The sequence below is a fragment of the Egretta garzetta genome, unplaced genomic scaffold (assembly GCF_000687185.1).
Source record: "Egretta garzetta isolate BGI_Z169 unplaced genomic scaffold, ASM68718v1 scaffold321, whole genome shotgun sequence".
Lineage (NCBI taxonomy): Eukaryota > Metazoa > Chordata > Aves > Pelecaniformes > Ardeidae > Egretta > Egretta garzetta.
The window spans coordinates 1,038,416-1,061,024 of record NW_009258756.1 but is presented as its reverse complement, the minus strand read 5'-3'; the positions used below and the strand labels follow the sequence as shown (position 1 = coordinate 1,061,024).

General features: G+C 42.3%; 1 long non-coding RNA gene across 3 annotated transcripts in view; it reads right to left on the bottom strand.

Annotated features, from left to right (window-relative positions):
- Positions 1–3,605: 3,605 nt before the first annotated feature.
- The window catches only part of LOC118451698, a 21,757-nt gene continuing 2,753 nt past the window's right edge, over positions 3,606–22,609 (bottom strand). Inside the window, exons 2-8 of one of the 3 annotated variants that reach the window (XR_004841237.1) lie at positions 20,888–21,085; positions 15,735–15,850; positions 14,738–14,807; positions 12,001–12,134; positions 11,566–11,851; positions 10,742–10,908; positions 3,606–4,516 (exon numbers count right to left, since the gene is read on the bottom strand). This is a non-coding gene — a long non-coding RNA (uncharacterized LOC118451698). The remainder of the gene's footprint in view (positions 4,517–10,741; positions 10,909–11,565; positions 11,852–12,000; positions 12,135–14,737; positions 14,808–15,734; positions 15,851–20,887; positions 21,086–22,609) is intronic. The other 2 variants (XR_004841236.1, XR_004841238.1) reach the window with 2 other exon arrangements.

Genomic DNA, 22,609 nt, shown 5'->3' with positions numbered 1-22,609 from the left:
AAATTAAACAAACAAAAAAGGAGTGGTTAAAAAAAGATGTACATTAGCTTAAAAGAAACAGCATGTTCTGCTAAAAGGAGATAACTATGATAAAACTATATAATGGCATAGTCCATTGTCCACTGAATTGTAGAAGACAAAATAGAAGTTGCTTTAAATTATTTATGGTTATCCAATAGGCCAGTGCAGAATTTTTCCGTTCTGTAATTTTCTACAGATTTGCCCAGATACGAATGCTAAATAGCTCAAGTTAACGATTCCCATTCTTGCCACTGGAATGTGATGCCACAGTCCAATATCTTTCACAGTTTTGGATGCATTTGTTAATGTTTTTCTTTCATTTTCCTACTTCATTTTTTCCTACACACATTCCTCTCTATAAAAAACAAGAGGGAAAAAGAAAAATCATTCTCTTCTCATTGTGAACATCTGCATTTCCAGTATCTGCAGACAGAAGTCTTCACCCTCCATTATTTTTCCCTGACTGTATTTACAGTTAATATTCCCTTCCATTTCATTCTTTCCATTCCTTTGCTCACATTGCGACACACTTGACTGCCTCTCCTCCCAATTTTGCTGCATTTCTGTTGCAGCCTTTACGCTTTCCCGCCCGCGCTGTGCCAGCTCCGTGCTGACTGCAACATAGCAATCACGTCCCGACAGCGGTGCCACGAGATTGCGTCAGATCAGAGTCGTGCAGGAGTCGCATCAGATACACTGCACTCCTCTTACACGATTACCTGTAATGCGCTGTAGCCAAGGCACAGGGTTATATTAAGAAAAACGCCTAAGGACTTCCAGAGGAAATATAGGGTGCTGAAGAAAAACAATGTTTCAAATAAAAGGGAAGGGCCTCTTCCACTTCAACAAGGTCGAGGAACAAAAGAAACTCTGTTAGTGATATTGCAAGCCACTAAAAATCGAGTGATTCAGACTTACATGCAACCGACGATTACCTCTCGTACATTGGTCATGATAAAAGCAGTATTTCAGTCTTTCCCTCTTCAAGCTGCAGTCCCGTGGCCATCACCAGCTCGGCGGAGCCTGGAAATGCTGGAATCAGGGAGTGCGAGGGAAGCAAGGCAGATGTGCAACCATGCTTTGGGTACCATAAGAGCTGGTGTGTTGGAACCTGAGAATGCCAAGAGCTTTTGAGCTCTCTCTGTAACCTGCTCAGCCAAGGACATTGCTGTATGTCGGGTTACAAGCCCTTCCTCTCGAGTTGCACGGGGAGCATGGTTTAGATCATTGGGGAAAAGAGGAAAAGAAAACAATGGCCCAGTAGAAACATCTCAGGCTATTTGGCCAGACCAGGAGATCGAAAGGGTTGGACACGTATCAAGCAGATTTCACTGAAAGAGGGAAAGAACTGGTTTATGGCTTAAGGTAATGGGCTGTCCCCGGATTCTAATGTTTAACACAAAATGTGAAAGAAGGAAAGAAAAAAAAAAAAAAGAAAAGTCTTATTTGACCAACCTTTAATTCTTTTCCAATGGACTTACAGTATTTTAGGTGAAAAAAGGTATCCCCCAGGTAGCCTTGCATAGCCTGAACATGGAAATAAATATAGTTTTCCTATAGCGGTTTACTCCGGCACATCCTTAAACAGCTGATTTCTCTGTTTTCCTTGCTAATAAATACAGGTGAATATAAAAACTAAAATAAAGACACACCAAAATCTGCACGAGTATATAGCAAGAGGGAAGAGTAATCCATGTTGATCAGAGAATATGGAGTAATTGGAGTATAAGATAATTTTTCTTATTTGCAATCAGATGGAGAAACTATTCAAACATGGAAAATACCCTGCCCTTTAGAGTTTGTTCCAGAGCTTGCCATTACAGAACCGTTTCTCAAATATATTATATAATATTACCTAAGCCAAGGAAAAAGAATGTCGGTAGGCACAGTAGTTAGTACGCTGACTGTTGTTCTGATACTCACCGAGCATCCCATAGAAATTAAGTGCTTTTCTATAAAGCCATCACAATTTATTTTTCCATTCAGCTGCACTAGTGCTAACTTGCGTGTTAGGGTGGGAGTTGATTATGCGGCTTAGGAGGTGAATTGGTTTGTATCCAGACATAAAATGAGTTGTCTTGCGGAATGATATAAGGGGATTTAACTTTGCTGAGTCAAATTTCAGTAAAATAAATAGACCCAGAGGGTCAAATGTATTAAAGGTACTATGTCACTGTAACAAAACTATATTGCTAAACATGTTTTGGGATAGCGTTTGAGGTTTCAAATGCATAAATCTTAGCCTGTTTACTCCCATGGCAAAATGAACCACAGCAAATCTTTTAAACCCTTTGTTAAAGATAGAGAAAATGAAGGGAAAAAAGAATAAAAATACTTGGAATGCAGAAAAGTAAGGCGTGCGTTTTAAAAATCTCCGATTTCCATTCGCTGTTAAGAAGCTGTGTGAGGAAAACACTATTGTTTAACAGGCTTAAAGAGAGAGTAATTGAGTTATTGTTGGTTTGGGTTTTTTCAGAAAAGCGAGTTATTCAGTTCAGTTATTCAGCTGTTGTCAGAGCCCCTTCCTTCCCCGGAGAGGCAGGCAACACAAATGAGGGACAAAGGCGGCCCAAGAGCTGCAGGGGAAGGGAACTCAGCCTCTCACTCTGGTGTTGGCTCTGAATAGCAAGTTCAGGGCTAGAAAAGCTCCAGCACAGCGTATTGTCTGTGGGTCACACAGAAACGTGGAAATTGCAGCCGTGGCCTGCTGTCCCTAACGCAGCTTTTTGGAAGCTGTCTTTTAATGCCATGGCGGCAACCCTCCAAAGGACATAGCTTTAACGTCTCAAGCAGACACTCTTCTTAGAAAACAGAAAACAAAGGGAAACCACAGGTGAATAAGGAAAGAACAAAGGAGGGAAGGGAAAGCACAGACGGGGGGGCTCTGACAGTCTCATTCCAGGTGGTGTTTGGGATTTAGCCAATGCAAGCGGAGGTGTGAGGCCACCTGGATTCTTCCTTCTGGCCCAATCCTCTCTGGTGCAAAGGAGCTGTGGTGGACTGGCTGCAGGGGATGGGGCAAATGACTGCAACCATGCTGGGCTCAGGTCCCGCTGCCTACCTATCTTCCTGCGATTTGGGTCACATTAAGCGTCCTTGCAGCTGACTCACCAAGTTAGGGGCACCAGAGAGGCGGAATTTTGCTCATCAGCCAGTCTTACTCTACACTATATCAAATTTGTCCCACTAAACCTAGTCCCACACTTTTCTTCTTTACTGGACATGATTTCAGCATAGTCCTTGGGGCTTATCACTGAGTCTTTTTTTCTTGAAAAGACTGTCATTCTGTCTTTAATTTTTACTGACCTTTGCAAATTATTTTATGTAACAGGCTGAGCTGTACACTGGTCACCTTGAACTATTTAGAGCGTAGGCCTTGGCACAGCAGGATCTAATTTTTCTTGTTTGCAAGGGCATTCTTATCTTCTCTAAGGAATGAAAGTCTGTGTAGTGGTCATTAAAGATATTAGAATGCTTTTTATGAGATTAAACATATCAACCCTGTTGTCCTATCTAAACAATATGAAATTGCATAATTCAAGACTTTTTACCTGACATATATTCTCAAGGGGAACAAGTGTCAAACAATTCAGACATGTAGGGGAAAATGTGCTGTGCTTAAAAATTCTGGTGTCTTCTGTGACAAAGCCTACATCTCACAAGTTTGGTGCAAGGACTTAAAATCTGATAGAAGATTTGTGTCAGGGCCATGCTGTTTTTATGCCTGTGAAATAAGTGAATTAAAAGTCATGGTGCACATTTAATAAAGATGACTTTGATTTTAACAGCAAGCTTTCCTAAAGGTCCCATTTGCTATGGGTAGGCATCTGCTACCGTGAGCCATCAGAGGTCTAGGCACCCAAAAGGAAAGCAGGGGGGCTGCCTTCCTCTGGTCCTAGCAGCCCTGTTGTTTGTATCAAGAATGCAGAGAACGGAGTTGTACAAATGCACCATGGAGAAAATCTCAGACAGTACCCATAGATACTGGGTCCCAGAGCTGTGCTAGATGAGGAACAAGGTTGGGGGGAGGGATTGGGGACTTAGGGCAGTCAAGCCAAGTAGACTGGGAGCAAAGACTGTCATACTGGGAGTGAGCAAAGAGCTAATCAGATTGGGAGATCAGGAGCTGGGATCCACTTGCTGTGTGAGGAGACCAGCTCTGGGATGAAGCAGGGAAAGCAAAGGGCAAGGATGGTGAGAGGCCAGAGGGGACGCAGCAGGTTAGCTTACATCTGGACTATACATCTACCCAATTGCTTGTCACCCCAGCCGTGAAGCAAAGCCTCAGTTCATGTTTCTCACCATTGCTCATCAGCGATCCTCTTCTGGGAGTGCTTGACTCAGAGGATGACAAGCCGTGACTGGCAGTGGCACTCCATTAGCTCAAGCAGCAGAAATCTGTGCTAATTCTGCAGTTCTAATTCTGCTGAGGAAAATGAGGTATCGTGGTGGAATTCAGCTCTTCCCAGCTTGTTTTCATTTTTCTCTCTTCTTTCTGTTTAAGAAAATAAATAAAGAATTTGTTAAAGAACATTACCAAGATTGCTAAGTCAAGCAGTTGAAACAGGAAATAGGAGAATCAAATAAATTATGTTTATTCTGTTTAATTAATTTTTCCTAATGTGACATTAGGCGCTTATCTCCCCCTCTTATCCCTCTGTGGCCTGATAAGTAATTAGCCCAAACTCATTTACAGCAAAGAATATGCTAATACAACATAAATATTTCTTCCAGGATGTCTTTTTTCATATGTCTTTGCTACACAGGCTTATTTTGTGCGCTCTGTGAGTTAGTACAGTGGAAAAACAAGAATGCAACTATGCAGTCATCCTGATTTATCTGTTTTGTACATTGTGCCCTGCTGCCCTCGCATTTAATCTCGGTTGTTTCTAGGCTGTACACTCTGGTCACAGACTGTCTTTCCATCTCTGCGTGGTATCTAGAACATTTTGAAAGTGACTTATGGAACAATAATGCCAAGGTAATTTCCCCAAATATCTACAAAACATAAAGGACCCTTTGCTCACTCAAGGGAGTAGCCTAATGCTGCCTAAGAGGAAAATGAAAAGCTAATCATATTTTTCAAAGGAAAATAGGGGCCCATGTTTGTGTCTTGGCTCACATTCTCTCTTCCAAACAAGCTGTAATGTTCCAGCTTATGTGAGCTATGGCTGAGCCTGGCAGATCAGCCTAGAGAGACAATGTTCCCTATCAGAAGTCATCGTTTTCACAGAGATGAAATTAATCCAATAATATTAATCCAAGAAAATTACTAAAACTATTGAAGAGTCTTAGCTGTTCCTAAGGATTCTGCCTGCTCCACCCAACGGATGGCCTGCACAAGGGCAGAGCTGCAGCGGGAATCCAAAGGAGAAATGGCTTGTTAGCAGACAAGAAGGGAAAGCACACGTCACCCCGTTGTTCTCTGCCGCGAGGGCTCTTGGTGCGGAGCCGGCTGTCGTGGCCGTAGGATCAGGCTGCGGGAGCTGGCAGGGCAGGGCAGGCAAGCATGCCACGTGTTTAATTTTGTCCCCAGTCACTGCTGGGAGCTTATCTCCACCTCTTATCACTGCCCGGCCTGTTAGGGAATTAACCCAACCTCATTTACAGCAGAGAATATTCTAATACTGTGTAAGTATGTCTTCCAGTCTATAATTGAATGCTCTAATTAGAAAACAAAATTGAATGTCGTAACGTGGATACTGCTTCGTCACGGCTGTGTTCTGGGACCCGTGGCCTTCCTCTTGAAGCTTCCACTGCAGAAAAGCAGGATGCTTTACAGCACGATCTCGCCTGAGGAACCGTTGTATGATCAGGTGCCGTGTGTACAACGTGCACTTCTATGACTGGTGAGGCAAGCGTGAGCTATGGTTTATATCCCCTCGCTGCTGTCAGCCTTGCAAGCAGCAAGCAACCCAGGCAGTTACATTTCAGTGAAGGTTTTGATTCCTGAAAACAAGCCTGTTCTTCAATGCACCCCCATTCAGAAATATGCGTAAATGCACACTAAGCTTACCTTTGGTAGGTGCTTAAAAAGAAGGCACATATTTAAGAGCCTCTCCTGAATAAGGCTCTTTACTTCAACTGCTATATACATATAAATACATACAGGCTTTGGTAGGCAGGCACCCAGATTTAAAAAAAAAAAAAAAAAAGATGTATTTAGTTGTTTAACTTGGAGGACAAGAGCAACCTCATTTTGGAAACAAGGTTAAACCTCTGTGAAAATAGTGAATACATCCTCATTATGACTACATGTAAGAAACACTGATGCTTCTTTATGAAGGCAGATGTCTAAAATAATAGCAGTCTGTACTCAAAACACAGACACATGCTGCTGCTCAGGACATTGGAATATATATAGCACGAGAAGGTGGAAAAATTTCACCAGATACCATTGAGGAATCTGGGCTATGTGTGGGTCTGATTTTATGAGAAAAGTAGAAGAAAGCCGAGAACAGACTGCAGAGTTCGGCTTTTAAAAAAAAGGCATAAATAGTGGGGTTAGGAGTTGGCTAGAAAATGGCTGGGAATTGTAGCAGAGATGACATATCCTGAATGTCGCTGCATTCAGGGCAACAGGAGTCTGTGTGCCCTCTTACATCAGCACTGTCACCTCAAAAAGCACACTCAGCTCTAAGCTCAAACGTAACAAGCTGAAGCTGAAACGACTCGGTAGATCACTCAAATAAAAAAGGACTACTTATTTTATAGATATTAGTAACCTTGCAGATCAACACCAGATTGCACACCCAAATATTTACGGTTAAACAGCAGAACTGCCTCTAATGCAACACAGTTTGATTAAAGATCTCTCATTCAGTCTAGGTAATAAAAAATAAACCGTCACTGCTTATGATGCCAGTAGGCTCCAGATACCTTTGAAGATACATGAAAGGCAAAACCCCTTTAATCAGGGATCACGTAACTTCCACTGTGGCATGACTACCCGAGTCCCACACCTGCCAACACTTCTTGGCATGGACTTTCCCCCCAGTCTATCATGACTGCAGCAATCACACGGCAGTGCCTTGGCAACAGGCCCCTGGCTCCTTGAAGCATTTGGCAGAGTGCTTTAGTCTGGACATCAGCTGCTCTCTGCATCTCAGGAGCAAGAGCTTTATTTTCCTCCTGTTCAGTAAGGTTCACAACTATTACTTCCAGTGGCAGGTAATAGAACAAGCTAGATAATGCAAGTTTTGCTTCACAGAGAAAACAGAGAAATTATAGGGAATATATTTGATTTTTTAGTAGGCCATAGGTTATTCTTACTGTCTTCTTCCTATAGCAAGACTGGGACATGCAGTGGAAGCTGGCGTCTTCCATTCGTCTCTGTCATTCATTGGCATTTCTAGTGGACTGGACACGGTTGAGATTGATCACTGTCATTCTTGTGAGGTGGCTCTTCTTAAGATTTCTGATGAGAATCCTCTTCTTCAGACACGCTGGTTGCCACTTGAGAGTCTCCATTTTGGGGGGGATTCTTGGGGGCTTCCATTCAGAGAACACACCAAATACATCCTGTGCTCCCTGCTGACTCTGGTAAAAGATCAGCTGGTGGGCTGTTCAGCTCTATGCTGAGGATAGAGCCCTACGTTCAGATTTTTTCATAGGCACTTTTTCTTTCAAGGCATCTAGTTTTCTAGCACCTTTGATGTCTTTACTTTCCAGGGTCTATTTTAGTATTGTAATTACATGTAAATAACAACTTAAAAAATCTTGTTTTCATTCTGGGACTGAATATCTTGGATTTCCATATGTTGAAATGAGTGTGAATGGTGGAAGACTATGTTATCCTTGCTGTTGGTTCCTTCCTAATTACTCAGGAGTGGGCTATGAACAGGACAGGCAAGCTGTTCTTCTTTCCCAGAATTTGTGTTTTCTAACATGACTTTGATGCTTAGTATTAAGCTTTCAGGGATGTTTGCTTTGATAGCTGACTTTGAATCCTGTCTGGCTTGCTTTTTTTGCTAGGTTATGTATCTTCACAGCTTTTTTCAGGTCTATGGCTCAGTAACACAATGCTACTAGCACAATTTACGCTTCCAAGGTATGTGTAATCCACCCCATGGTATGCTGCTCCTTGTGCTGCTTACACAGTAGCTACGTATGATAACGTAAAACAGAAACAGAAAGGAAGCCTACCCTTGTTCTACACCAGTGTTGAAAGCGAACCAGTCTATTAGTTAGATGAACTCCCAGATGCAGCCATCCATCCCTCTCTGCAAGGCCGTAATGATGGAGGACGAGTTCCACAAGGCCTTCCCGAGGCGGCTGTCAAATAATAAAAAAATCAATGAAACTGGTGATGAGCAAAGCCTGTCATTGCATGTGTTCACTCAGGATGCTTTTTTCTGTGAATATCCCGTTTTCTGGGCCTGAGTCCAGAGGCTGTTCTCCTCCAATTCTGCATCCGTCATCTGTGTCATCTTGCGCGGCATTCCACTGCAAATGACCTCCCCTATAGCGCAGGGCAGAGACACGCTTTCCCAGTCTCGTTTTTAAATATTTTAACAACTCAAGAATCCTCCTCATCAAAAAGCTGGTTTTCTGCCAGATTCCCTTCAACAACCTTTTAAATTTTACTTCTGCAGTGACATGGTTGGCTCTTCACGTTTCTACTACCATCAAATCGTCTTTCATTTTGTTGTTGCTGCTACCTACTGGACTACAACTTGCTTTTTTGACATCACTACTGCGCCACTGGCAATCTCCTGTTGTTTGAAGTCACATCGTCTCATGTCACAGAATCTCATGTCAAGGTAGGGCTAAGTTTTTGCCACTGACTTCTTTAACATGCTTTGCGCATCTATTTCAGCTCTGTTGTACGCATTTCCCTATCTTTGCTTCTGATCAGCCCATTTCCTGTTTAAACTAGCCACACAGGATTTTTGTAACTTGGTAAACAAGATCTGTGGTTTCCTACCATGGCAGGAGCTTCAGTTTCAATTGTTAGGTCTTTAATATATATCTGTTCATCTTTCCTTGAATATTATTTTTTACTGATTTGTCTGCTTTCATGTTCCTTTTGGTAATTCCACACTTTTCATTGGTCTTAGCATTAAAATTTTTTTATTGCTGAGTTTTTATTTTCTTTATGATGCATCCTTTTTGGGCTTACCCGATTTGTTGTTGTGCCCTTATTGAAGCTGCTGCAGATACATCACATTGTTCCATGAGGTAGCAAGGCAAATTTAATGGCTCTCTCCCACTGAGAGTGCCCTGCCCAACCTTATCTCCTTCCAATCTTAACCACACGTTCCCACCTCCTCCTCGTGCTGTGGTGCTCGTCTGTCTTTTCGTGAAATAGTTGAGCTAACTAAATCAGCAGAAAGCCAACCAGTTTAAAAAAAATAATCAGCTTCTGCCAGGTTGGTGAGCTGAAACAGCTCACAGAAATGCTGGAAAAGGGCCAGCGCTGGCTCAAGAGAGAGACTAGGAACACTGGGACAGGACCTGGAGAGAGATGGGATCACCTTACACAGATGGCAGCAGCTAAGTTTTACAGAGTCTCAGTCACATTGTGTCATGGTTTAACCCCAGCGGCAACTCAGCCCGAGGAAACTCATGGCTTGAGATAAAGACAGTTTAGCAGGGAAAGCAAAAGCTGCATGTGCAAGCAAGGCAAAGCAAGGAATTCATTCCCTACTTCCCATGGGCAGGCAGGTGCTCAGCAATCCCCAGGAAAGCAGGGGATTTCCATCCATCACGCGTAACGGTGACTTGGGAAGACAAACACCACCACTTCAAATGTCCACGCCCCCTCCCTCCCCTTTGTCTTTCTCTAGCTTTATATGCTAAGCATGATGTCCTATGGTCTGGAATAGCCATTTGGTCAGTTGGGGTCAGCTGCCCCAGCTGTGTCGCCTCCCAACTTCTTCTGCACCCCCAGCCTCCTCGCTGGTGGGGTGGGGTGAGAGGCAGAGAAAGCCTTGACTCTGTGTAAGCCCTGCTCAGCAGTAACTAAACCATTCCTGTATTACAGAATCACAGAGTCACAGAATGGCAAGGGTTGGAAGAGACCTCGGGAGATCATCTAGTCCAACCCCCCTGCTAAAGCAGGTTCACCTAGAGCAGATTGCATAGGACATCATGCAGGTGGGCTTTGAATATCTCCAAAGAAGGAGACTCCACAACCCCCTGGGCAGCCTGTTTCAGCGCTCTGTCACCCTCAGAGTAAAGAAGTTCTTCCGCATATGCAACTGAAACCTCTCATGTTTCAGTTTGTGCCCATTGCCCCTCGGCAATGTGTTATCAACCCAAGAAGTCCAAAACATAGCCCATACAAGCTACTGTGAAGAAAATTAACTCTATCCCAGCTAACACCAGCATACACTGGGAAATGGTGCACTGAGCATTCTCCCTTTGCAACACAATTTCTCCACCTGACCTACCCTTGGCTCCAATAGCGACTTAAATCACAGAGTCACTAAATGATCCAAGCTGCAAGGGGACTCAGGAGGTCCCTAGTCCATCCACCCCACTCAAAGCAGGGTCAATGCTGAGCTCAGACCAGGCTGCTCAGGGTTTTATCCAGTCATGTCTGGAAAACCTCTAAGGTTGGAGACTGCCAAACCTCTCTGGGCAACCTGTGCCAGTGGTTAATTACTCTCACAGTGAATTTTTTTTTTCCTTGTAAATCTGTGTATGGTCAATGTCAGAATATCTTGCAGTACCGTTTCATTTTCAGCTTCATATCACTGTTTTCTAAGACATTTACCTTTTAAGTCCATCCTTCCTAGACTTTTCTGCTTGGCATTATGAAGACCATCACTGATACCACCAGTTATACAGCACATCTGGCCCCAGGTGGTGGTCATGTCAGTGTCTATTCCTCGGAGTCTATTTGCCAGCTGGCAAAGTCCATATTTTTAAGCCAACAAGGTGCTTTGAAATATGTCAGACAACAAGCACAGATCAGTCTCTCTCCCACCATTTTGCTAGATCTTTCACACGCTCTTACTATTTTGCCACGAGGCCTAGGTTGGCCATATGACCCCAGCTCTGCTTTACTGAAAAAAAAAAGGGTTGCTAAGCTATGAGTGACAGCACATAAACTTAAGCCAAGTGAGACATATAAAAAAGCAGAAATGAGGACAGAAGTGAAATTGTTGAGTCAGTAGCAGTCACTCAAGGACTGAAGGAAAAAATATTAAGTGAAAAGGCTCTAAAATCCCGAGAAAAAAAATCAAAATAGAAGATCGCAACTCAGCAAAACTGAGGATCAGCCTCTTGTGAGGAGCAATAGGCACTGGCAGTTCCCCACATGATTACCATCTGCCTGACCAGCAGAAACCCAGAGGGTACCTGCATCAGAGGCGGTGAGGACATTAGCACTTTGGCTAATAGCATGTTAGCCCCAGCCATTTATTGTGTGTACAATCCAACAAATAGCATAATTGTTGCATACTCATAAATTGTGTTTGTAATCCTGCTTTTAAGCCTCCATGCACAGGAAAAGGTACCCAAATAAAAGTGATCAAAATTGCTGAGAATATTATACTGTAACCACTGCTCTTTCCATTTCTTGATTGTTATATTCACCTTTGGTATTAAATTGGTCCATGAAAAGAAATAGGCTGAGTGTTGCTATTTCTTTAACCCTACTTTGAAGGCGATTTTGGAAATACATGCTTCTGCTCTTCTCCGCATCTCTCTGTCATAGCACAGCATTGTGCAATATCCATTTTGACATGTGGGGTGCAATGCATTGCTCAGATCACCTGTTTTGCTGGCACACTTCCTTCTTCTCCATCCTAATTGCCAGATGACGGTCTGCCTTCCCGAGGTGACTCAGCCTGCAGGCCGGCTGGCTCACCCACCATTCCCCCTGTCATCCGCACACGGATGTGTGTCACGGCAGGATATGGGTGGAGATGGAAGCGCAGCCCAATTACAGATTCAAGAATGCAAGAGGGAAATTAATATTGGTAGAGTGCAAACGCTGGCTTTCTTCCTAAAATCTTGAACTCTACCCACCTCTTAGGACACCTTCCAGCAGAGCCAAAGAATTGGACTGGTGCTGCAATCTAGGGAAATGGTATTGACAGACATGTAATATATTCAGGCAATTGACTGTATCATCCATTAGCCAAAGAAGCTAGCCACCAAAGCTGAAAAAAAGAAAAAAAAAAAACACCTAGGAACAAACATAAAGAAAAGTTATTTTTTGAAGTTGAAATAAACTATCAGTTTATTTCAGATAATCAAGATTATTAAAAAGAATTAAACAGTGGTGGGAATGTCAGGGTTTGGGAGAAGACGCTGAAGAAAATGGAGGGATGAGAAAAAGCAGCAGTTTGACTTATGAAGCCCCATGCTGTCCTGTAGCGAGGTCAGCTGTAATCCTACAGGCTCATCAAGGAGACAGTTGTCTTGAGTTTGGGGAAGGAAGGAAGGAAGGGTGAGTCTGCTGTCCCATACATTTCTGCTGTGTGAGCAGCTGGTAGTCAGAGCAGCAGCCCTCAGTTATGGACCAACACCTGGTGATCTGCCCAGCAGCAGGACCCTAGCAGCTTGCCAGCACTTGGTAATTTAGTCCAACAAATTTCTTTTTCCGTTGGTGGATCAGTACAGATGTGTGGCTTCACTAGGCTCAACTCAATCAACCACATTTTTTTTGCACATGCGCAGTTGTTTATCAAGGCATGCAAACATGCAGTGCCAAATCAGCTGAGTTCCAACTGAAACGGGGAGGTGATTCAGCCAGCATGGCTTCACCAAAGGCAAGTCCTGCTTGACCAACCTGGCAGCTTTCTATGATGGAATAACAGCATCAGTGGACAAGGGAAAACCAACAGACATCATCTGTCTGGACTCCTGTAAAGCCTTTGGCACAGTCTCCCACAACATCCTTCTCTCTAAATTGGGGAGATATGGATTTGATGGGTGGACTGTTCAGTGGATAAGAAATTGGCTGGATGGTCGCATCCGGAGGGTAGTGGTCAACGGCTCTGTGTCCAAATGGAGACCAATGACAAGTGGTGTCCTTCACGGGTCTGTACTGGGACCAGTGCTGTTTAATATTTTCATCAATGACATAGACAGTGAGATCAAGCGCACCCTCAGCAAGTTTGCAGATGACACCAAGCTGAGTGGTACAGTTGACACACCAGGACAGGATGTCATCCAAAGAGACTTGGACAAGCTGGAGAAGTGGGCCTGTGTGAAACTCGTGAGGTTTAACAAGTACAACGTCTTGCACCTGGGTCGGAGCAACCCCCGGTATCAATACAGGCTGGGGGATGAAGGGATTGAGAGCAGCCCTGCGGAGAAGGGCTTAGGGGTACTGATGTACGAAAAGCTGGCCGTGAGCCTGCAAGTTGCACTTGCAGCCCAGAAGGCCAACCATATCCTGGGCTGCATCAAAAGAAGCATGGCCAGCAGGTCGAGGGAGGTGATTCTGCCCCTCTACTCTGCTCTGGTGAGACCCTACCAGGAGCACTGCATCCAGCTCTGGGGCCCTCAGCACAGGAAAAACATGGACCTGTTGGAGCAGGTCCAGAGGAGGGCCACAAAAATGATTTGAGGACTGGAGCACCTCTCCTATGGACAGGCTGAGAGAGTTGGGGCTGTTCAGCCTGGAGAAGACAAGGGTCCAGGGAGACCTTACTGCGGCCTTTCAGTACTTAGAAGGCCTATAGAAAAGATGGGGACAATCTTTTTAGCAAAACCTGCTGTGACAGGACAGGGGGTAATGGTTTTAAACTGAAGCAGGGTAGGTTTAGACTGGATATAAGGAAGAAATTTTTTACAGTGAGGGTGGTGAAACACTGGAAGGGGTTGCCCAGAGAGGTAGTGGAGGCCCCATCACTGGAAACATTCAAGGTCAGGTTGGACGGGGCTCTGAACAACCTGATCTAGTTAGTGGTGTCCCTGCTCACTGCAGGGGGGTTGGACTAGATGGCCTCTAAAGGTCCCTTCTGACCCAAGGCATTCTATGATTCTATGAAAATCAGGCATATGGATAAATGTCTGCCAAATTGCGGCCTGTACACATGACCTGATGCCTGGTGTTATATGTTTTCTGGTTTACAAATGTTAAAAAATTCCTTCAGATATAAAACTACCCAAACTCATAACATGAATGGGACCTTTTTCTTCCAGATGTAAAGAAAAATATTTGAAAGAAAATGCATGAGATATGAATAGGTAACTACATATAGCTTTTCAGGATTAAAAAAAGATTACTTTTCCATGCTCATCATTAACCTTAATTAACCTGGTTAATTCCCATCATTAATCACTCATGCAAATGAACAGCTGCCTAAAGGAGAGCGAGACCCAAATCACTGTTGGAGCTGAGGGAATGGGGGGTGCAACTCACCTCCTCCTCCAGTCTGAGAGCTGCCAGGACACCGAGCAGCTACCACTGTCCCACTGGCCAGGAAGCCCATGGGCAGCCCAGACAACCTGCCCTTTCTCCTGCCAAGCTTGAGAAGGAGCTGGGGCTACCAGGAGGATGTTGTAGACACAGGGCATGAACCCAAGGAAACCATGCTCCAATGGTCCCAATAGTCCACTAAGAATGAATCTATTAACTGCCAGTGGTGTCACCTGATAGGACCATATCAAATCTATATTTAAGAAGCAGAAATAATTCAATCACTTACAAGCTAGTGAATCCTACTGGCATCATATGTAGAGTTTTAGAACATATTTTGAAGGAAGTAATAATTGATAGGCGAATAAATGGGAAAAGGGATGCATTGCTTACTTGAAAGGAGTAGATAACGATAGAAATAATTTTCTTCCATAAAAATGGAGACAAACATACTTTCAGGCTGCTGGAAAAAAAAAATAGCATTTAGTATGAATCAAACCTCAACGAAAGTGTTAAGTGATGCTTGTATAAGTATGCCACATTGGACATGCTGTGCATGCAATACACACTGTGGTGATATGCAACATCCTTTAGGAATGCATAACATAGATAATAGGCAAAAAATAGAGCAGTGAGTAAGGCTGACCATGATCCCTCTTCCTGCTTACACCCTTGAGTCTTCAGAACACATTGTTTGAGTACGATAAGTTTTACAGTTACGTTTTGCAGCCAAATTGCGATTAGAGTGTGTGATATATACCAAGTCACATGTGATGGGACTTCATAAGCCTGTGGAAAAATATGGGGCCAGTTAAACTGAGGACTCTGGAAAGACAACACCTGAAAACGTGTTCACCCAGGAAGTGAGTGAAAGATATGAAGGCGAAGAAGTTCCTAGTAAAGGAGCTGGAAAGGGAATTCCAGCATGAAAAAAGCAAGATGATGCAGGCCTGAGCAGATCCTCAGCAGCAAGGACATCACATCCAGCACAGGCGCTCTAGTAAAACATTACCACAGCGCTAGTCATTAACATGGCATTTCAAAGTGACTTGTCACTAAATGGTGGCAATTGTCACTAAATTGGGCAGCCACGAAGTTGCACTCTGCTGATTTGTATGTAAAGGGGTGGGGATGTTACATCCTTTGGTAAGAACAGAATGACCTGTGGTTTGTGCAGCACACCCCAAATTCAGAGAGCTGGAATGAAAACTGAAAACAAAGTCCTTTCATTTCTAAAAGATTACCAATATAGGAAGACAAATTTACCCATTTTCCTGGACAACTGTCCCCAAACTTCCTCCTCTGTCAAACCTCCAAAATAGAAGGAAATGCAATGCAGATTCGGTGCATTGGATTCCTTCTTCTGAACAGTGCTAGCCCATCTGATTACCTGCTTTTTTGTAGGTGATGCTCTAATGGCTGCCACCAGTACTTTCTGGGATTATGCAGTTGGGTTTTTCCACATGGCTTCTGTCACCTCATGCCCTTCTCTCGAGAAAAAAAGTTCTAGATTTGGGTTAAACCACAGTGATACAAATGAACGGTTGCCCCCAGCACAGTTCTGTGGACTGAATAGGCTAAATCAAGACATGTTTTCTTTGTAAGAGTATATCACTGCAGTAAGAGCAACTCTTTAAGAAGAATTAATTGGAGAGGAAATAGATACTGAAAGAGTCTGAGTAAAATGGGTGAAAATAGAAAAAGAGAAGGAGGTGGCCGGGGAAAGGAAGTAGCTACAAAAGAGGAAGAAACATGAGCTAATCAAGTGGAGAGAGTATACTTTTCATTATTTTATACAACATCATTGCCAAAATACATCAATATCAGTTGTATGCATTTGCACAGACTCCTGGCTGGATCTGTGGCAACCCCATAGCTCCTTCCTTCCAGCCGATGGCAAGGAAGCCACAGCGTGCAGCCAGCTTCTTTTCACTTGTCTGGCAAGGAGCAGCATCGTGAGGTACTTGTTAAAGTCCTAGAACAGTTTAAGCAGCTTAAACTGCTTTATAAGCTTAAAGTGTCTAAGTATTTAAAGCTGCTTAAAGCTATTTAAGCTGCTTAAGACACTTTAGGCTGTCGGCGTGTGCCATGGGGCTGTAGACAACCTCCTGGCCTACAAACCGAACAGTCCACCTTTGGGTTTACAGGTCCCAGCAACGAAACTGCCTCACCAGGGCTGTCCTAAGCAAGCTCAACTGAGCCGAAATGTGTTCGTTTGGGTCTAATTGTCCCTCTGCACTTTGGAATTAAGGCTGTCCTTGACACCTGACAGGTTTGTCCCAGGATCTTCGAACTTCTGCAGTTTGCTACTGTTGTTCAACAAGGGTAGGGTGTCTAATGGTAGACCTGAAGCCAGCCAGATTCATTACGTCAGTATTCATCCATTTGCACAGCAAAATTCACAGGTTCTAGTGGTTCCTTATCAGAGAGAAGGTTCTCATGCAGTATGAAATCATGATGCTGGTGTCTGAAAGTTATGTATATTTTCGAAAGAACAAAAGGACCAGCAGGCATTCACTGAAGTATGGCCTGATCAATAAACATCAAACATAAATATTTCTGAATTTCTGGAAAGTCACATTTGGTCCAGACCCTGATCTTATTTTTGAGGCTTATGACCATCTTTTACTAGACTAAAATAACAATCGTGACTGCAAACACTTCCAGTGTTTACAGTCATATTTGGGTCAACACCATGGTGTACTATAATGAGCACAGATTTCTCTAGAAAACTTTTCTGAGACAGGTTTTTTTATATTAAATAGTGACTAGAGTTTGTCAGAAGTTGTATATGGGTTTGAATTTCTAACAAAGAGCGCATTTTCTGAAAAACTTAGTTTTGCTCAGTTTTCCTTTGGGAGTATGATTTTAAAAAGATTTATTTTGAGCTAACACAAAAATATCATATTGCAGAATGCTACTTTATTTACACTGTAATTCTGGTTGGCATTTTCTTGTGTATACTAGGGTCCCTGGAGGTCTGTGGCTCCTATAATGTGCACTGTGCTCCCCTACCTAAGATATATATGGGATATACCATGACTGCAACATTTTGGTTTTTGAATGTTGAAGCGTTCAATTGAAATGCAAGCCTTCAAAACTTCCCAGCCTTTCCAAAACACTTATATTTTTTTCTCATTCCCATCTCCCATTTGCATTTTTCTGATTTTCCAAATTAGAAAAAAATCCTAAAATTTTGAATAAATAAAATTACTAAAATTCAGAATCTGTCACAGATTAAGAAGTCCTGACTTGTTAGTTTTACTGAAGTCTGTATCTGAGCTGTTTTTCAGACCCACTGGCATGAAGACAAGATTTTGTCCTTTTCCATTGGCAAAGCTGATTTGATCTGTGTTTATTTTGGATATGTTTGTTTAATTCCTCATTTGAACACTACCATAAATGATTAGGTCATTACTGCCCTGGGAAAAGAACTAGTTTAATAATTAACTTGTGCTTGCAAAGGTCTTCAACAACTCCGAAAAAATACTGTAGATTGCACATGAATTGTAGAAATGTGGACTTGGATGTGATCTCAAGGGGTTATGTAGTCTGTTATTGCTCAATATTTTTAATCAAAGCTGTGCCTAACCTTCCTGAGGTGAAATAAAAACAAACACACACACACACCCCCAACAAAAAATCAAAGGAGAACAAGGTGTTTTTTTAAAAAAAAAAAGTCCAGAGAACAACCTGTGCAATCTTTCATTATGGCTAATGAATATGCCCAGGACCACACATGGAATTTTCAAATACTTTCTTAGCAAAAACCTGTTATGGATTACCATGTAATAACTTGTACACTCTGCCATGGTTCCAGGGATCTCAGCCACCTACTACAAAACATTCATCTGGTCCATCTGCTAACTTCGAAGAAAGACCACAGTTGCCTTGGTAGATGGCAGTCCCTCTGATTTGTACCTAAAACCATTAATGACAGGGATTATACAACCTTCTTGAGTAATATATTCCAGTAATAATATTTGCTTCTAGTTACAGCCTGTTACTGTAATACCTATTATAGTATAGCTAAAAAAGTTACTGTTACATTCTGCCCATATCTTTGGTGGGCATGAAAAAACATCACTACCCTCTTTATAATAACCTTTTATATACTTGAAGACCGTTGAACCCCACACAGCCTTATATTTTCTAGATTAAAACAAAAGCAAAACGTGCAACTTTGCTTTATGGATCTGATTTTCCAAGCTTCTTGTCCTTGTTGATCTTCTCTGGATTGTTTCCAGCTTATCTACATCTATCTTAAATTATGTTGCTTCAGAGTAAAAAAAGTATTTTAGCTGAGGCCTCACCAGTGCCAAGAAGAGCACGCTAATTATCTCATCTTACACATACTGTTGCGAGCAGACAATTTAAGAGAATCTAGAATTGCATTTATCTCTTTTCCTCAACAGCATGACACTGTGGACTCATTCATGGCCCTCATTAATCACGAGATCTTTACCTGCCATGGCATTCTGTGGTTGTGCTTTTGATTTCGTCCTCCCAAATGTAGTCCTCTGTGATTGTCTTTGTTCAAGTTTTTAATGTTGGATTTCAGAACCTATCAAGATACTTTTGAATTCTACTTCTGTCCTTGAGCACATTTTGCAAAGCTTTACATGGTGTCATCTACCAAGCTTTTAAGTATATCAATATTTCTAATTCTGTCATCTAAGTCTTTACTGAAACATTGAACAGAAGCCTATCTGTTAGGAACTGTGCAAGACTCCTCTGCAACATCCTCTTAGTGCAACCACCAAGAATCATGTGTTAGGTTTACATTTAACAGTGGATTTAATTAGGAGTGATTTCAAATGGGATAGCTTTTCCCAGATCATTTATGAGCATACAGCACAGTATCAAAAGCCTTACTTAGGTCAAGGTACATCTTGGGTCATTATATAGTAATTTCTACTGCTTTTCCTTATCTATTGGACCAGTTGCCTTGTGCAAGAAGGAAATTAGATTAGTTTGACAAATTCACGTTGCCTGTTTCTTATCACCTTATTATTCATATGGTGTGTATGCATTTACTTCTCAGTAATTTGTCCCACTATCTTTCTTGGTATTGAAGTTAGGCAGAGTACTCTGTAATCCCCTAGGTTCTTCACTTCCCATTTTTAAAAGCAGAAATTGTTATGGCCTTGCAAACCAGGGCTGCAGCCAACAACTTCTTAATAGTGCCCAAATCTGAGCCTGCTGTGAAGTCCATGTTTAAGAAATCTCATTAAATTTTTCTTTTCTTTTCTTTAAACCACATGCCATGATGACAAGAATTAAGAAAAAGCAAGTTTAAAACAGAGTGGGTGGTTTGTTTAAAATAATATGCAAAATGTATGTTGTAATGTCAGATCTCTGATCATTACCAAAAATTGGAAGTGTGTTCCCGACTGTATCTCCATCTTAGGCTACGTAGTTGCTGCAGGCCCGGTGACTTACCCACTCTTCCAGGAACTCCAAGAGATAATCTGAGAGCCCAGTATGTATTAAGTGATTTTCAGCAAGCTCTAGAGACTTGCATACATCTAATTTATTCAAACATTCTTTTACATGTTTTTTCCCTATTCTGGCATACGTCCTTCCCCTTGTTAGAAAAAATAGCATTGTTAAGAACCTACCATTAATGTTTATGTGCTCATGAAGAATGAAGCAAAATAAATAATAAAACATTTCACTCTGCTGTGGGTATCTGTTGTTTGTGCCTCTGCACGCACTTCTCTTCCTCTAAATTCTTGGTATTTATAGAACCTCTTTTTCTTCCATTTTACACTCCAGGGAAGTTGTAACTCAATTTGTGACTTTGTCTTCCTAGTTTTATCCCTAGATGTTTATGCTACTGCTTTATTACTCATCTCACTTATATGCCCTTGCTTTCACTCTTTGTAGGATTTCCTTTTTGATATTCAGGTCACTTGAGAATTCCTGATGCAGCTGTACTGGTCTGTTACTACTTATCTGTCTTCCACATCAGGATGGTTTGCTGGGGCACCTACAGCACTGTTTCATTTACTCATTTATTTTCCTTATAATTTCTTCACATGGGACAATTCCTAGCAGCACCCTGAATTGCTTTGGTATATAGTGGTCATTTTTTTTAACTAGCTTCATTTAAAAACAAAACAGAACTGGTATGTTTCATCTGACATTTTTCACATGAGAAAAATAAGGGGTTTAAAATTGATAATATGTGGCTCTAAGCAACTTAATTATATCCCATTTTAAAGAACTATTTTGCCAATGAAAAAAAGGCATGTCAGGATTTCAGCACGATGATTTATGATTCTGTCATAGTGACAGATGTTCTTCATGTACCTCTGACATCGTAATCTGGAATCAATATGCTTTTTTTTGTGTCTGCTGGTAAAAAGAAATGCGCTATATAAATACATTGTTATTTCTCTTCAAGGCCTTGCCCCTGCATTAGCTTGGAAAACTGGTCTGGTTTTGAGATGAGTTCTGTAGTAAAACCACTTTAGTAGTAATGCTGTACCACAAAACCAGCACTGCAGACCCAGTTGGGCCCCCTTACTGGACGCTTACCAGGCTGATATGCTCAAATCCAGCAAGGATCTGGCACGCTGCTGCACTCCTCTGCATCTTGGCAGAGTTCAGACATCATCTCCATCTTCAGTTTCTCGGTTCATCCTGCAGGCTGAGATTCCTGATCTTAAGCACCCCTTGTCTGAATTCAGGATTTATTACCCATACTTCTTGGCTGCTGAGATGCAGAATTTAAGCCTAGTGGGAGAGAGAATCACTGAACCATGAACAGAGAAAGGCATTGACTCATGGAGGAAGAGAGGCATCAAACTGTACCAATAAGGAGCTTATTTCTGCCAGTCACTGCCTCACTCACTGTGATTCAATAGCCCTCCATCTCTAGCCCTTTCTCATGTACAAGAACTGTTCTTGGCACCCTTGTTTCTGTTTAAAGGACCACTGAGAGAGGCTGAAGGACCAAGATGTTAACTCGATAAAGTGATAGAGTGGCACAAGCACATGAATATCTATATACATCCTTCTTCAAGTTTTGCTGATGCAGTGGTATTACACTAAAGGTTTCTACCAGCACAGCTCTATCAGTCAGGGATTGCACGTCTTCACAGCACAGCCACATTGGTAACAGCTGTGGGATAAACATAGCTAAGGTTCAAAGGTTCCCCAAAACACATCTCATCTTGTTGTAACAGGGAGCTTCCTAACAAAACTTCTGCTCCTATCAATTTCTTATTACGAGGGCATTGCTCTGCAGCCCAGATCTCTGCTGCAGTTATGTTTACTGCTTAGTCTTATTCACAGAATCACAGAACGGCAGGGACTGGAAGGGACCTCCGGAGATCACCTAGTCCAACCCTCCTGCTAAAGCAGGTTCACTTAGAGCATGTTACACAGGACATCGTCCAGGTGGGTTTTGAAAATCTCTGAAGAAGGAGACTCCACAAAGCCCCTGGGCAGCCTGTTCCAGTGCTCTGTCACCCTCAAGGTAAAGAAGTTCTTCCTCACGTTCAACTGAAACCTCTTATGTTTCAGTTTGTGCCCACTGCCCCTTGTCCTTTGCTGGGCACCACTGAGAAGAGTCTGGCTCCATCCTCATGACATCCACCCTTAAGATAGTTGTATTTATGAGATCCCCTCTCAGTCTTCTCTTCAAGCTAAACAGGCCCAGCTCCCTCAGCCTTTCCTCACAGGAGAGATGCTCATTCAGCTCTGAGTTCTCAGAAAAAGGTGCAGAGAACTGTCATACCACAAAAGGAAGAAGCTATAGGAAAACTACTTTTGCCAGATATGACTTTATAACCTATCTTTACCAGGAGAAAAGAAAAACTGTGACCAGATATTTGTTCACATTGAACTCTTTGAGAAGACCTAACAGAGTGTATGTCTTACAGCTTAAAGTAACCCCGTAAAAGCACATTACATGGGTATAATTTCCTTCACAAATAGTTATTTAGTAGCTTCAACACTGGTCTAGACTTTGGTGACTATGCCTTGAATATTTTACAAATGCCACTCTTTTCTGTCACTACATTCTGTGTTTCATACACAGAGATCCAAACCCACAGTCTTCAACCACATAGGTTTCTTTTTCTTTTTTCATTTACATTACAGTCATTTTTCCAGGGCATAGTTCTCTTTCTTTTTCTAGCTGTCACAGTCAGCAGAGGAATGGACTTCTGGGATCCTGTCTAGCTTGAAAGGTCTACCTTCTTGTAGTCTATTGACCCATTACAAAGTAATAAGTGAAATAAACTTGGTGGTCTT